The sequence below is a fragment of the Triturus cristatus genome, chromosome 1_2 (genome assembly GCF_964204655.1).
Source record: "Triturus cristatus chromosome 1_2, aTriCri1.1, whole genome shotgun sequence".
NCBI classification, from domain to species: Eukaryota; Metazoa; Chordata; class Amphibia; order Caudata; family Salamandridae; genus Triturus; species Triturus cristatus.
In genome coordinates, this window is record NC_140580.1 from 86,135,068 (window position 1) to 86,150,961 (window position 15,894).

Sequence of the window (15,894 nt, forward strand, 5' to 3'; positions counted from 1 at the left end):
TGTTCAGACAGACCATAAGCCCCTCTTATGGCTAAAACAGATGAAGGGTGAAAACCCCAAACTTTTAAGGTGGTCCATTTCCCTACAGGGGATGGACTATACAGTGGAACATAGACCTGGGAGTAACCATGCCAATGCAGACAGACTCTCCAGATATTTCTACTCAGAACATGAAGACTCAACTGGTCAAGGTTAGTTTAATGTCCCTGCATTTGGGGGGGGCATTGTGTAGGAGAGTAGGATCTGCGTCTTATGGTTAACCCCACGTTTTGCTGATGTTTCACTGTTTTTCGACTTTAGTCTGGCTGGGGCCCTGCTATCCAGGACCCCAGCCTATCTGCTTCCTCTCTAAATGGATTCCCTGTACCTTAGGTACAGCACAGATTGGATTCTGGGGTGCCCTTATAAGTCCCTAGTATATGGTATGCTATGTACCCAGGTCATAGGTACCCCAGAGGCCTACCAGGTGCTGCAGCATGTATTATGCCACCCCAGGGAAGCCTTCCAAAATGACACCACAGGTCTGCTACTGCAACCTGAGTAAGGAGGTGCATGCACCCCTTACTGAGATATAGGTTCACTATATCTCACCCTATCACTGCACATATAAACCTTTCAGTCATCCCTATGGCAGGCCTTATCAATCCTGAAGGCAGGGTGCTTGGTTTTGTGTGAGAGGGTGCCCATGCATGAGCAAAGCCCCTCTGCAGCCTTCAGAATCTATTCTCCGGGGTTGTCTGTGATGCAGCCTGACCATATACTCTTAAGTGCATTATAACCTCGTGGTAAATGCTAACTTTGGGATGGTTGCACGGAAACATGTTGTGTTTGGTGTCAAACACCGTGGAATCATATCCCCACACCAGTAACTGGTGTGGGAGTATGATGCCATCCTTCTAGAGGGAGAAACATGACAGCTCTGGTATACCCGGTACCAGCTAAAAGAGCCCTGGCATCACAAAATGGATGCTGCCAGCCACAGACACAAGTCTGGCCTACTGCTGCTGACCGAAACTCCAGCAGGGGAGGCCTGAACAATAGGTTTCCTGTCACAGGGAGCTGTTACCACCTCTCAGACAGGCCTTAGTGGATTGGGGCTGGGTGGGTGCACTTCAAGAGTGCTTTGAAGTCCTGCACTGGGGGCACATTTGGTGTCCCTGTGCATAGTCCAGTTCAAACCGGTTGCAGGGGCTGCCAGCCCCTGCTCTGGTGCAAAACTGGACAAAGGAAATGGGTGTAGCCACCCCTCTTTCCAAACCCTCCCATAGGTGGGCCCCCTGAGTTAGTCCAACCCCTTTCTTGGGTATAAAGAAGGAAGCTCTGCAAACAGAACTTTAGATTTTACCTGGACGAAACTCTGAAACTGAATCCTGGACCTTTGACGATCTTCACAATTCCAGATGACTGAAGAATCTCCCCTGGAGTAAAGGAGTTACTCCCCTGCTTGGCAGGCACCAAAGACGCATCGGACCGGTTTGCATCTCCGAAGCTCCCGCTGGACTCCAAAGTATTTGCAACACAGGAGGTAGATTTCCAGACTTCCCCGAGGCTGACCCAAGTCCCCAGCAAAACTGAGACCCGTATCTGTCGTGGGTACCATGGAACTGGAACCCCTGGACACCGTGCACATTTGCTAGTGCATCAGATTCTCGACGTCCTTTGAGGCTGTGCATTGGGTTACTTGTAGCCCAGACCATGAGCACCTTTTCCACTGAAGACTACGGGCCTACATTTCACGAGTGTTCCGTGAGCCTGCCCTTTGTGTTCTCGCTCGAGGTACCTTCGCGATCCCTGGTCCGTTGACTGGTGAGTCCCTGAGAAGGCAACTTTAACTTCAATTGGGCTTCCCTGGTTGCTCCAGATGTGCCCTGACTCTCCATTGCTTGGGGAGTCCCCTGGACTTTGCTGGTCTGCACCGAAGCATCTTTACTCTTTCTGCGTGGGTCGCTGTTGCCAAGGCTTGTTGTGTCCAATCTGGGCACCGATACTGCAGCACTCGAGATGCTTCATGGGACAGCTCGAATCCAGCTCCTGGTTGTCATCGACACCTCCTGGTCCTCCTGGCTGAAGAGTCAAGCTTCCCCTCTTCGCACCTGACGCACCCGACATCGGTGGGCATTCATCTATCGTGCCCCTGGTCACTGACAAGTGACCCAGTCTCTGTCCTCTCTGCTTTCAGGTTCTTCACAACTTCGATCCAGGCTTGGATCTCTTCGGACACTTCTCATCTTCCCGGCAGCAGCACTTTTCAGCAAGCTGCCATTGAAAACAGCAACGCGACTCGACACCATTTGACACCTATGCACCCGGCTTCCCTGGGTGAGGTAACACGAGTACTCCGGGGCTCCCGTGGGTGTTAGCCCTAGAACCATGCAAGTCCAAAAGGTTTTGTTCCTTGTCCACTTCTAAGAGTCCTTAAACTTTATAATTCTAACCGCTACTTTCCCCATAGACGCAAACGGGAGCTCGCAGCTGTGTTCTCACACTGCACACGTCCCCTGTGGGTCCCGTGTCACTACCTTGGGTGGTTTCTTGGGGTCCCAGCGATTCCACAGGCTCTAGGCCTTATGTCTAGTCAAGTTGTGGTTCTTATACCACTTTCTTAGTATATGGTTTGGTTCGCCCCTAGGGCCTAACGTATATTGTGCTAATTTACTGTGATATTTGAAGTGTAACAGATGTGCTTTGACCTCTAGCCTCATAAAGAGACTAGTAGGGTGTGGTTAGGAATAAATACATATTTTTAATATATATACCTGGTGTGGTATCCTTTCATTTAGCCACTCAAGAGATTATAGACTGGTAAAACATGCTGCTTTACACGCCTTCAAGGCTTAGCCTGAAGGCTGCTCTCCATAGCTTCCACTAGGATAGCTTTCAATAAAGGTTGTCTTTAACCTATCATCGATAAGGGGTTGTTTGGACTGGTGCAAGGTGCCCACTATAACTAGTGGACAGCATATGCCAGGCCAACTTCTCACAGAAACCAAACACTACAGGCCCGATTCACAAAGGCACTCTGAGACAAAAGTCTAACTTTGCATCCTTTGGTATTCACAGAGGGCCAGAATCTCCGCACCCGGGTCGGAATCTCTGACTCGGGGCGGAATCTCCGGCATGGGGCGGAATCTCCAGCTCGGGTCGGTTGAAGTGTAATCAAAGGGCCGGAAAGCAATTTTTACAAAAAGGAACATTTGGAACGTAAGATAAATGGTAGAGGAGGTCATGAAATTCAGTTTGGGTGGGGAAAAGGGTGTGACCAGACACTACATCACATCCCAGAAAAAATTTCTCTTTTGCATCATGGTGCATTCAGTGCACAATTTGTGCTCCTCTGAGTGTTGACTACAGTCAGGGTTGACTACTACGACTACTATGGCTGTAGTCAACACTGAGGTTGTCAGTAGACCCAAGGTGTCCAAACATTTTGTCTCTGCCTGATGACCAGGCAATATCCAGACACCTTCTGGGATCCTTCACCATTCTTACTGAATAAAGTGACTATTTTATCACCCAAAACCAGGGAAGCAGGTGGTTTGTCTGGAATAATCAGTCTGGGACATTCTCCCCTCAATTTGGACCTTGTGGCCCTGTCAATCGGCATTGTGATTCTAGACTTTACTTACTAATACACAAAAGATAGAGATGCTGTAACAACCTTAGGTCAAACTTGGGGTTACCTTCTGCATCTAAAACTACTGTTTGCATTTTATCAGCAACTTGAAGTTTTTTAGGGGAGCCGGCAGCATCATCATCAGCACTGCATGTATCACTAGCATACATGTCATCTGTATTTTGATCATTTAAATCATCTTATGACCTTTTATATGGTCCACACAATGAACCCACAATAGGGTCCTTCCATAGGGACTGTAAACCCTTTCCATGCTATGGAGCTGAACTGTCCCATTCATATTATGCTCGATCCACTGAGGGGTTCTCATCAATCCGACTATGTTTACTTTTCATTAATCTTTTGCCCCCAGTAAGTGTAGATAAAGAAGGTGTGGCTGTTGACTCTGAGTTGCCAATTTCATTATCCACATTTTTGTAAGAGGAGGAGCCTGCCTTCTGTATTGATCTTGCCACAGTTATCTAGAAAATCACATACATTTTTCTGAAACACGTCATCCTTCTCAGATTCTCTATTGATACCACCCTTATTTCCATCATTCATAATTGAAAGGTTTTCACCACACAGGGAATTGAACGCTCGCAAATAATGATAAGCAGTATGGCTTTCACAAATACAACAGTGTTAAACGTTATGCTGCAGGTAAAAAATAAAAAAATTTAAACACTCAATTTATCCTTGAATTTAAGTATAATTTCTTTGTAATATACCAGACCCTAAAACGGCACATGACCATAGACACCATGCTACAAACCTTTAACCCGTAGAGCAAAATTCTAAGATGTTAACCACTAGACCACAAACATCTTTTGAAGTAACCCAAGGTCATGAATTCAGAGTTTGCATTTTTTTAAGCATTACAGCCTTTTTAAACAGAAAAAAGACACACACACTTTGTTGAAACCGAAGCAGCTTTCGACAAGGTAAGTAAATGCTTTCAAGTCCTAAGCGATAAATAAAAAAACTCTTGACATGCACTTAACGCGCTCAGGAGGAAACAAACACTTGAACAAATATTTTTACAGAGAAAACGCTCCAACTACTAAGTGCTAAGACAACCAAATAATTCAATTACTTTTTTCAGGTGCACAATGGCTGGAATTACCAAAAGCAAACAAACATTATTGAAAGCGTGTCACTCGAGACAGGCCAAAAATAGCCTCCTATTACATTTAAACACACTTAGCAATAAGTCCTAGTTTACCAAAATTTCACATATCGCAGTACATAGGTGCAACAATGTTAGACCTGTCAGCCTAAGGGTGGTCTCTCCCCCCCCCACCCCTCTCCCCAAAAAAACATTTTGCCTCACTCCTCCATATGTTCTGATTTAATTCTGTTGGCCTTAGGACTCTGCGCATGTTACCACTGCTAATCAGTGATAAAATGTATGTGCTCACTCCTTAAAACATGGCAACATTGGCTTATACCCAATTGGCATATTTAATTTACTTATAAGTCCCTAGTAAAGTGGCACTGCATGTACGCAGGGCCTGTTAATTAAATGTTACTACTGGGCCTGCAGCACTGATTGTGCCACCCACTTAAGCAGCCCTTTAAACATTTCTCAGGACTGCCATTGTAGCCTGGGCCTGCAGTTTTAAACTGACATCTCAACCTGGCATAATAAACCTTTTGCCAGGCCCAAACCTTCCTTTTTAATACATATAAATCACCCCTAGGGTAGGTCCTAGAAAGTCCAGAGGGCAGGCTGCAGTGTATTTAAAAGGTAGGCCATATAGCTTTAAGTTTTACATGTCCTGATAGTGAAAAGCTCTTAAGTTTGTTTATGACTATTGCAAGGCCTACTTCTCCCATAGGGTAACATTTGAGTTACATTATTACATTTAAAAAATTGTGACTTACAAGTTCTCTACACCCTATCATCCTCAAACCAACGTGCTTGTGGAGAGATTCAACAAGAGCCTTAAATACATGATAATGGACATATCCATGTCCATGAGGTGTAAGTGGGACGTCCTCCTGCCATACATGTTACTTGCCTATCAAGGGGTGCCATTGAAGGGGGTTGGGTTTAGCCCCTTCATACTCTTCTGGAAAAAGGTGAAAGACAACCTTGAGGCCAGTCAAGAAGTCATTAAATTCTGGTATGACCAGAAGGCAACTCTAGCAGAATTTCAACCTGGCTAGAAGATGTGTGTTATGGAGACTGTGGAGCCTCAAGTTCTCCAGGATTGTTGGGTAGGCACATGCAAGGTGAAAGAGCGGAAGCAGGAGCCCGCCTACCTGGTGGATCTCAAAACCCCTAGACACACCTTAAGGGTGTTCCACATAAACTGCCTCAAACCCTACTTAGAGAGTTCTGAAGTCAATATGTTCCTAGTGATAGATGAAGGGGTGGAAGAAGAGAGTGAACCTCTCCCTGATCTCCTGTCTGCCAAGGAGCATGAAGGGTCAGTCGGGATAGTTAACCTCTCCCCTACTCTGACCACGGAGCACCAAAGTAGCTGTCACCAGTTGTTGGCAGTTTTCCTCTCTCTTCTACCTCACTCTTGAGCTTACACATGTGTGTACCCATGACATAGACACTGGAAACAGTCTGCCTGTCATAAATAAAATATACAGGCTGTCAGGCTGTCAGGCTGTCAGATAAGGTGAGGGCCAGTAAGGAGGGGGTCTCCAAGATGCTGGCCTTAGGGGTGATTGAGCCTTCGATCAGTTCCTAGTCCAGACCCTTGGTGCTGGTACCCAAGATTATCCCACCGGGCACTACTTCAGAACTCAGGTTCTGTTTGGACTACCGATGACTTAGTTCTGTCACTAAGATGGAGGCACACCCCATCCCCTGAGTTGATGACCTCACAGACAAGCTGGGTGCTGCCAAGTTTCCCAGTAACTTTGACCTTACATCAGGGTACTGGCAGATTGCTCTGACTGATGGGGCAAAAGAGAGGACTGCATTCTTGACCCCAGAGGGCCGATTCCAGTTTATGGAGTTGCACTTTGGCTTAAAGAATGCCCTGCCACCTCTTAGAGGTTGGTCAACAGGGTCCTAGCAGGGAAGGAGGTATTCAGTGCTGCCTACCTAGACAACATAGGTATCTTCAGCTCCAGGTGGGAGGAACACCTCCAGGATATGCCCTGCAGCAAACGGGCCTGACTATCAAGGCTAGAAAGTGCCAGATATGACAGGATTCTGGGGTATATATAGACCACATGGTGGTGGGGGCAAGGACAGACCCTCCAGGCCTTGATTGAGTTTATCTTGGCCTGGCTACTCCCTAAAGCACAGACGGAGGTGAGGGTCTTTCTGGGAGTTAAAAGGGACTTAAGGAGGTTTGTTAAAGGTATGGCACCATTGTTGCCGCCTTAACAAAGATTGCTTCTAAGAAGCAGCCCAAAAAGGTAACCTGGTCGGTGGCCTGCCAGAAAGCCTTGACATCCTCAAGGAGGCCATGTGTACAGCACATGTAGTCAAATCTCCTGACTTATCTGCAGAGTTTATTGTGCAGGCAGATGCTTCAGAACCTGGCATTGGGGCTGCCTTCATTAACAGACGGTTACTTCACTGTGATCAGAGGTGGAGTGTGATAGAAATAGAGGCCTTTGCTGTGGTCTAGGCACTGAAGAAGTTTAGACCATACCTACTGGGACTCACGTCCGAGTTCAGACAGACCACAGGCCCCTCAGATGGCTCATACAAGTGAGGAGTGAAAATCCCAAATTGTTGAGGTGGCCCATCTCTCTCCAGGGAATGGAATTTACAGTGGAACACTCTCCTGGGTCAGACCATGCCAAAGGTTCTTCTGACTTAATGATGAGAACTCCCAAGAGGGTGGGTAGTTCTCCCCACTTTCAGTTGAAGGGAACACATCTTAGACCTGCCAGCCTTAGGGCAGTCTTCCCCCAAATGTTTTGATTGACTCCTCCATATTTTCTGATCTTGTTTCTGTTGGCCTTAGGACTCTGTGCACTTTACCACTGCTAACCAGTGCTAACATGCATGTGCACACTCCTTAAAACATGGCAGCATTGGCTTTTCCCCAAATGACTTATTTAATTTACTTATAAGTACTGCATGTACCCAGGGCCTGTTAAACAAATGCTTCTAGTGGGCCTGCAGCACTGATTGTGTCACCCACTTAAGTAGCCCTTTAAACACGTTCTCATGCCTGCCATTGCAGCGTGTGTGTGCAGTTTTAAGCTGGCATATCGAATTGCCAAAATAAACATTTTACCAGGCCCAAACCTTCCTTTTTAACCCCTTCCATGCGGGGCGGATTCCCCCGCTGTGCTGAGCGCTGCATGCGCGGGCGTGGTCATGACGGAACGGTTCCGTCATGGGCACAGCTCAACCGACGCTCATGACGGAACCGTTCCGTCATGAGCGCCGAAGGGGTTAATACATATAAGTCACCCCTAAGGTAGGCCTAGACAGACCAGAGGAACAGGGTCAAGACTGATTTGCATATGGCTGGGTCCAAACTGAGGTGGCGTGGTGAGCAAAAGAACAATGGATGAAACACAGATCTTTGTGACTGGGGTTGAATGTTTGCAGTGTTCAGAATTCCGTCCATCATTTGTTACTTTTACTCTAGTGAGCCTGCAGCATTGATTGCGCCACCCACTTAAGTAGCCCTTTAGACATGTCTCAGCCCTGCCATTGCTGACATATCGACCTGGCAAAATAAGCATTTTACCAGGCCAAAGCCTTTCTTTTTAATACATATAAGTCACCCCTGAGGTAAGCCCTAGACAGACCAGAGGGCAGGGTGCAGTGTATTTAAAAAGTAGAACATGTACTTTTAAGTTTTACATGTCCTGATAGTGAACTCTTAAATGTGTTTTTCACTATTGCAAGGCCTACTTCTCCAATAGGATGACATTGGAGTTACCTATTACATGTATTATGCTGTAGCTTCCAAATGAGAACAGGTAAACAGTTCATGTTTGGTGTCTTCCAATTGTAATGAAAAATCCTCTTTTATGGTGAAGTCAGATTTTTGGTTACATTTTCGAAAATGCCACTTTTAGAAAGTAGGCATTTTCTTCCCTTAGCCATTTAATGCCTGCAGCCTGTCTCTGGGTCACATGACTGGGTTCAGTTGGACTTTGCATATTCCTCTCAAGCAATGACACACAATAGGGAGCTTAGGTGTGCTTGGATGGGACATCACTGGCAGGATGGGAGGTGAAGATAGGCACAACCCCCTTATACCTGAATAGGCTGTGTCCTGCCTTTGCACAAAGGATTGCATACACACTGTAGTCAGTCTGTAGCCAGGGCAAAGGAGGCAGGAAACCGGTGTACTTCAAAGGGGAACCTCTAGATGCTTCTCCCGCTTCAAAGCAGGCACCCACCAGGTATGAATATTGGACATCAGACACCAATTATTCAGTATACTTCTGGACCTGTGGAAGACATTGCCAGAAAGAAGGACTGCTGTGCTGCTGCAGGACTGCCACTCTGTTGGACTACTGACCTGAAGGACTGCCTACCCTGCTGTTCTAACCTGCTTCCATGCTGCCTGGTGAGAAAAGCTAGACCTGCAACCTGTATCCTGGACCACCAGAGTGACTCCAAGCGCCAAGTCTTTTGTAACTAGAACCTGGACCCTGCAACTCTGATCCCTACCCTATCAAGTGTTCCCACCCCAGTCCTGGACCCTTTTGTCACATGGGAGACTTTTTAGGACATTAAATAAACCTGCAGCTCATCTCCCAGGCCTAGTTCTATAGGGGGGCCGAGGACGCAGCCAAGGCCCTTTCTAAGCTAGAAACCCACATTTTGATCTGTTTTAGGTTGCGCCTAGCGGCAGCACGCATGCTCTACTCACTCTGCGAGGCATGCAGTCGTTGAGTATGCTGTGTAAATCTCGCCCACTCTCCGCCCATACTTTTCATTGGCTGGTGTCCTTGTCCTTGGTAAATGCTGGCTTCTGATTCATTATGAGGCTTGTTAGTCCCTCCTTGTTACCGCCTTGTCACCATTTTTTACCGTCATGACGACTGGATCTTTTACTTGGCTCCATACACGGTCAGCTTTATCTAGGGGGTCAGCACTATTTTGTTTATGAGCACTAATGGGGACAATGGTGGATGCTATTTTATTGTATTTGCATCCTGACCGTGGCGCCTGCTTTAGGGACACCACGCTCCGTTTATTTAGTTATTTATATTTAACTTTTATGTTGAGCATGGCGTCCACTTCTGGGACACCGCACTCTGTTTATTTATTTATTTATTCTCTTTGATAATGAGCGCTGTGCCTGCTTCAGGGACCCCGCGCTCGGTTTCTTTTTCTTTTTTTATTCAAAACGAAGCGCTGCGTGGGTTCAAGGACACCGCGCTCGGTTTCTTTATTTTGTTTTTACTTTAACACTGAGCACTGCGCCTGCTTCAAAGACACCGCACTCAGTGTTAAAGGTAAAAAAAAAACACAAAAAACAAGTGCGGTGTCCTTGAGGCAGCGCCGCGCTCAATTTTAAACTCCAGCAAGCATTTGCAATGCAATAGGTCTCGCATTTACGCGAGTTTAAGCTATTAGCATTGTAAATGACAATGCCTTTGTGATAATACAGCCGTGAGGCAGACCGGAAGTGGCCGGCGGGCGGTTGGGACGCGCTACACAGGCCAGAAGACCCGAGCGGTATAGAAGCTGCGCAAAGAACTGAGGAGAAGCAGCTGACGTCATCAGCGGCGGACGGAAGAAAAGGCGTCGAGCAGGAGAGGGAGGAGAACGAACACACAAAAGAGAGAAGTGCGGAGGCAGTGGAGAAGAGCAGCGAACGAGGTGAAGATGAGGCGGAAGTAATCGGAGGACCCGAAGCACAAGAGAGCGTTGCATACACTGCGCTAGAGCCTGGTGGCCTGAAGGAGGGAGAGAACGCCCCGGGTCCCAACGCCACGGCCCAGGACACGGGTCGAGGCCTATGGCAAGTGCCGGAAGGGAGATCGTTTTGGTGGGGGTGGTGGTGTAGCACGGGGAAGTAATTCATGCGTGCGTTATTTTGTTGTATGCACTGTGTAATCCCCTCACTTCCCCCCTTCACTTCACAACATCCGGTGGTGGATGCACATTTCGCGGAATAGTCAAACAGACCCAGTGGTATCCCCAGCTTGTTGTTTCTCCTTCTTTTCCCACACCCTGGGCCTAAGAGAAAGACAGAGAGAGAGAGACGCCCCAGAGACCCTGCTGTTACAAGATCCCCAGGCACGAAATAAGTAATCGGGAAGAACAGTGGAGGACCTCTTTGTTTTGTCTATTACTTTAATTTGAACATTCCAAGTGAAGGACCAAGAAGAGAAAAAAAATAAAATCCTTCAAATCCACCTGTCTTTGTGTCCCGTGTCCCCTTACACCCCGTAATCCAACAGCCTGCCCACAGCCTTTTATTTATGTTTTAAAAAACAAAAATAATAGGCATTGTCATTTACAATTACAATAGCTTAAACTCACGTAAATGCGAGAACTATTGCATTGCAAATGCTTGTTTTATCATACTTTAATCCTCATCGTTAAACTCTCATGACAGCTAGCAGTGACATGGACTGCTTTAAGGTCAGAGGTGAAACCAGCAGGGATGGAAGCCGCTGAAACCAAACACAAACGAAACGCTGCAAGTATCTGTGACACTCCTAGCATAAGATAGGAGACTGCAAACCTCCATCACAAGGGATTTAAGAGACAAAATAGAGATAAGACCGAAACAATATGAAAGCGATTTAGCCTCTCCAAGAAAATTTAAACGAAAATTCAATTCGAAAACCTATATCTTAGCAGTAGTTTTAATGTATTCTAAATGTAATATCAGCCCCAGCTTCTGGTGGGAAGATAAGTGAAAGAACAATAACTCCTTCTCTTGTCCACAGAGTGCTACCACACCCCTGCCCCTTCTAATCAGTGTAAATAGAAGTTACTGTCACCCATCTCATGGTACCGAACAAAAGAATTGAGGCATCCAAACATTGGGTTCAAGAAGGAACATTCTATGGATAGTGCTGCTCAATTCAAAAGGTCTTCTAAGGTACATAAACGGGTGTGCCAGCATTGTGCCTGGAATCTGTATGTAACCTGCAGTGGTTTCAATCCCAGCAAAGTCATCTCAGCCTTCAGAGGTTGGTAAAGTTGGGCGTAACTGAGTTTACTAACGGAAATATTCGTCAATTATAGAGCTACAAAGTTGCAAATATGCTGTCTCATGCACCACTTAAACTCAAGTTACATTTGTTTAATGAAACCACGAAGATTTAAATGGAAATTAAAGTTACAAAAGGCATGTGCTACAGTACATAACAAAACAAGTCTGAAAAGTACTGTAACGCATCAGAATTAAAGGCTTATTAAAACGAAAACATCATTTTGCTATATACATACCACACCTAGACAATACAGGGAGGCATTCTGGTCTGGCCACCCAGTGAACTCCTGCATCCAGTCCAGGGATCTGTGTTTGACCTCATGGTCACATCATAGAATCCTGACGTTCCGAGGTTGACACAATGAGTAGCATTGGGTTGAGTAACAATAAATATCTGTTATTTGACTGCGAAGGTACCCTTCCAATGAACGCGTGGCTTACAAATACATGCTGTGTGATATGTCTTTGAATATTAGTGATGGTTCAGAATTAAACAGTTTTATATAGAACTGTGTATGTGTGTTTTTAATACACCTTAAATTTGATATTTCATGACCTTTAAGAGATATTTGACAAGTCTTGCAATCTGCTCACATTGTACCCTTAACTCTTGTTAAAAACTGCATTAAGTGGATTATAGTAATTAAGCAGAACTACATAGCACACAGCAAGGAGTTGTCCAGTCTGAGTAAGTGTTTGTTTACAAGAAGGCACAGTATATCCCATATAGTTTTTATGGATAAATAAGATTTATCTTGTTGTCAAGCCAATTATTAAACGTTAAGTTGAATCCTATAAACGGAATGTTGCGCTGATGCTGGACCAAGGTCCACTTGTTTCTGTGAGTGTGCAGTTATTGTTCTAAATGTACTTTCATTGGTGTGATTCGCAGAAGTAGATGTACTTTGATGGCCTATTGTTTTTGTGTCGCAGTGAATTTACACTAGTGTGCCATAATCTACATTTATTACATCAACTCTACATTGTAGAAGGCTTTGATTTGAGTTTAGATTTTACAGAGAGCTCTTATGCCCGGCAGTGTCTTGGCGCCAGCCTGTGTTGAAAGTGGAGCACAATTTATTGCAATAAAGCCAAGTTTTTGAAGTGTTTCTGAATTCCAAGAGGGTAGGTGCAGATTTTAGATCATAGAGCAGATCATTCCATTGTAGAGCAGTACTTCTGATAAAGTGTTCACCTCCCCCAAGAGACTAGCATATATGGGGGGCAACCAATTTTTTTGCGGATCTAGATCAAAGGGATCTGCTTGGACTATACCATCTAAAGTTATTTTTTAAATAGTCTGGGCCTATTCTATTCAGAGCTTTCAATGTTATGGAATGCACAATGCTTTAAAAAATTGGATCGTTTCTTTATAGGGAGCTAATGAAGCTCCTACAATGCCTGAGATGTAGAGAGGAATTTAGGTAGATTTAGTAGCATTCTTGCTGCTGTATTTTGCACAGTTTGCGACTTGGTTAACAACGTCTTTTGTAAATGTAGGTCGAGTCCATTGCAGTAGTCTAAGCGAGAAAGAACTAGTGCGATGACCACTGTCTTTATTAGCTCAAATAGAATCAAGTGAACAATTTTCTTTATGGTTTTTAAAGCAAAGAAAGATGAGGAAATTACTATATTCACCTGATTTTTATAAGTGAGTCTATTATCTAGAGCAACATCTAGGTTGTTAACTTTTAGTAGGGACTGGAAGTGTCCCTAGTTCTTGTGGCCACCAGGAGGGAGACCAGAAGTATGTGTTGTGCCCAAACAATATCACTTCTGTCTTTGATTAATTTAATTTAAGGTCATTTTTGCCCATCCAATCACTAACAGCAGACATACAGTTTTGGAAAGATTTATCTATGCCTTGATCGGTGTTGGATAGAGACACGACAATTTGAGTGTCATCAGTGTAGGACACTAACGAAAACCCAAAGGATTTAACTAGTGCAGCCAAAGAGGTGACATATATATTAAATAGGGATGGGCTTAGTGATGAAACCCTGTGGAACACCGCAGGTCAAGGAGTATGGATCCAATGTATAGCCACCAAAAATCACTGATTGCATCCTGTTGGTTAGAAAGGAGTGAAGCAAGGCCAGGGCTGTATCTTTAATATCCAGCTGCCCCAACCGGTTGAACAAACCTATGTGATCGACCGTGTCGAAAGCTGCGGATAGGTCCAACAAGTCAAGGGCCGAAATGCCACCCTTGTCCAAAATGGATCTGATTTCCTCATTTGCCACGGTATGGGCCATCTCCATACCGTGGCCACTGCGAAATCCAAATTGTGTCGCATCCAAATGATCATTCAGTTCTATTGAAGTTCCATTGAAGTGCATCATTGGAGTTTAATTCTAATGTGTTAGCTGACATCCAGTCTGCTACAGCTGTTAGACATGCTTGGAGGTGATAGGCCTTTGTCCTAGAATCATCTCAAGACATGGGTGATTCATGTTGATGCACTTCAGACATGTTCTGTGGCCAGAATAACACTGACAATCATAATGGGAGGGCACTAAACACAGTTAATGGTCTTAGCCCATACCTGGTGTCAGTAACCTGCTCCCAGTATCTGCCAGGCATTCCAGTTCAAATTGGACATCAGGCATGTCTAATAGTCCTCACCACTAGAACCAAAACTACTAACACAGGTAAGTTTTGAGATATGTCCAAAATCATCAGATGTCAGTGCCTAAAATAGCTGCTCTCCCAAAACTTCCTGTCATTGTTTGGTCAACCAACTGCTGGTCACTCAACTGCACATTTTCAAGCCCCAACCACGTTTCTTCAAGACCCTCCCAGATCCAGAGTTCTTGAGCAGGGACTGGTGCCTTCTGTCTTCCTCTTGTCATTTTGTATTACTGTTATCCCCTTACACATTCATAATTGCTACATATTATGCCTATTTGCTGTTCTCTGTATGGTGTGGGGCTTTCACCCTCAGTTTTATTCTTTTCCAAATTTTTATTTGCAGGCATCATTCGAAACCCATTCTGTTTAGTGGAGGTAAAAATTGAAAATGATTCTGTTTTTGTAACACTAATAATAAAAATCATTAAAAAAAAGATCTGCACATGCAGTGGTTCTCAAGAAGTACATGTGAAAAAGATCTCTGTGATATGCCTCTTGAGAGAATGTTGTTTTTAAGGATATTTGCCTTTAGACTCAATTGACTTTCTTCTGTAGATGGTATGGTATTGGAAAATAAATATTATTATGCAGATCACAGCTTCCATTCATCATATGCTCATTTTAAAGTTGAGCCTATCAAACAGCATAAACTGTCTGGTTGTGAAATATCTATTGGGAGCTTACAGTGGGTTTACATCCCACCCATTGCTTTACTGCTGGTTAGCATTACTGTCACTCACATTTGCTTGCTTCTTATTCAATAGCTTGCCTTCTTCTTCACAATCCTTTTGTCTAACTTGTATTCTTCCACTGCTCACCGTTAAGGAACTACTTTGTTTCTGTGTCATTTACCACTCCATGAGAGGGCATGTATTTGCTAGTTTTCCCCCCTCTTGTGCAGGGCTGGATGGCCATAGCGGGCACCGGGCATTTCCCCAGTGGGCCGCCACAGTTGGGGGCCGATTTTGTTACAGGGACGTTTTTGCAGCATAGCTGCAATATCGGCTGCTGTAACGAGATCGGCAGAAACGGGCTGTGGCAAACAGCTCGGCCGCACCCCCAACCCCTTCCGGGGTCCCAGTCTGGCCCTGCTCTTGTGCTGCTTCTCCCCTCAAATGCCCCCAGCGCTTTGTTGCTCCCCACGCTAAGCAGCTTGTTTGCAAAAGCACAACAGCAGGGATATGTTTGCTGGGGTATGGCTGAAAACCAGACCTTAAGGGTTGTTCTTGGTTTACCGCCTGCATTCCACATATTGCATGAAAGCGCAGTCTTTTGCACACTAAGGCTTATGTGGTGGCTGGGTGTAGGCCATGTGCTGCATCTACTCAGCTGGCGTCTGACGTATTTGGCATACTCACCATGACTCTTCTCTTGGTGGCTAATTAATCCGCACCCTGGGATAGTGCAGAGGAGCACATGGCTGAATCCTGTGGAAAGTAAATTAGGCCAGTGATTCTCAACTCCTCAGCTGCATATTGCTCGTGCGTCCCTGCTGGAAAGATTGAAATCCCTCACGAACCACCAGAT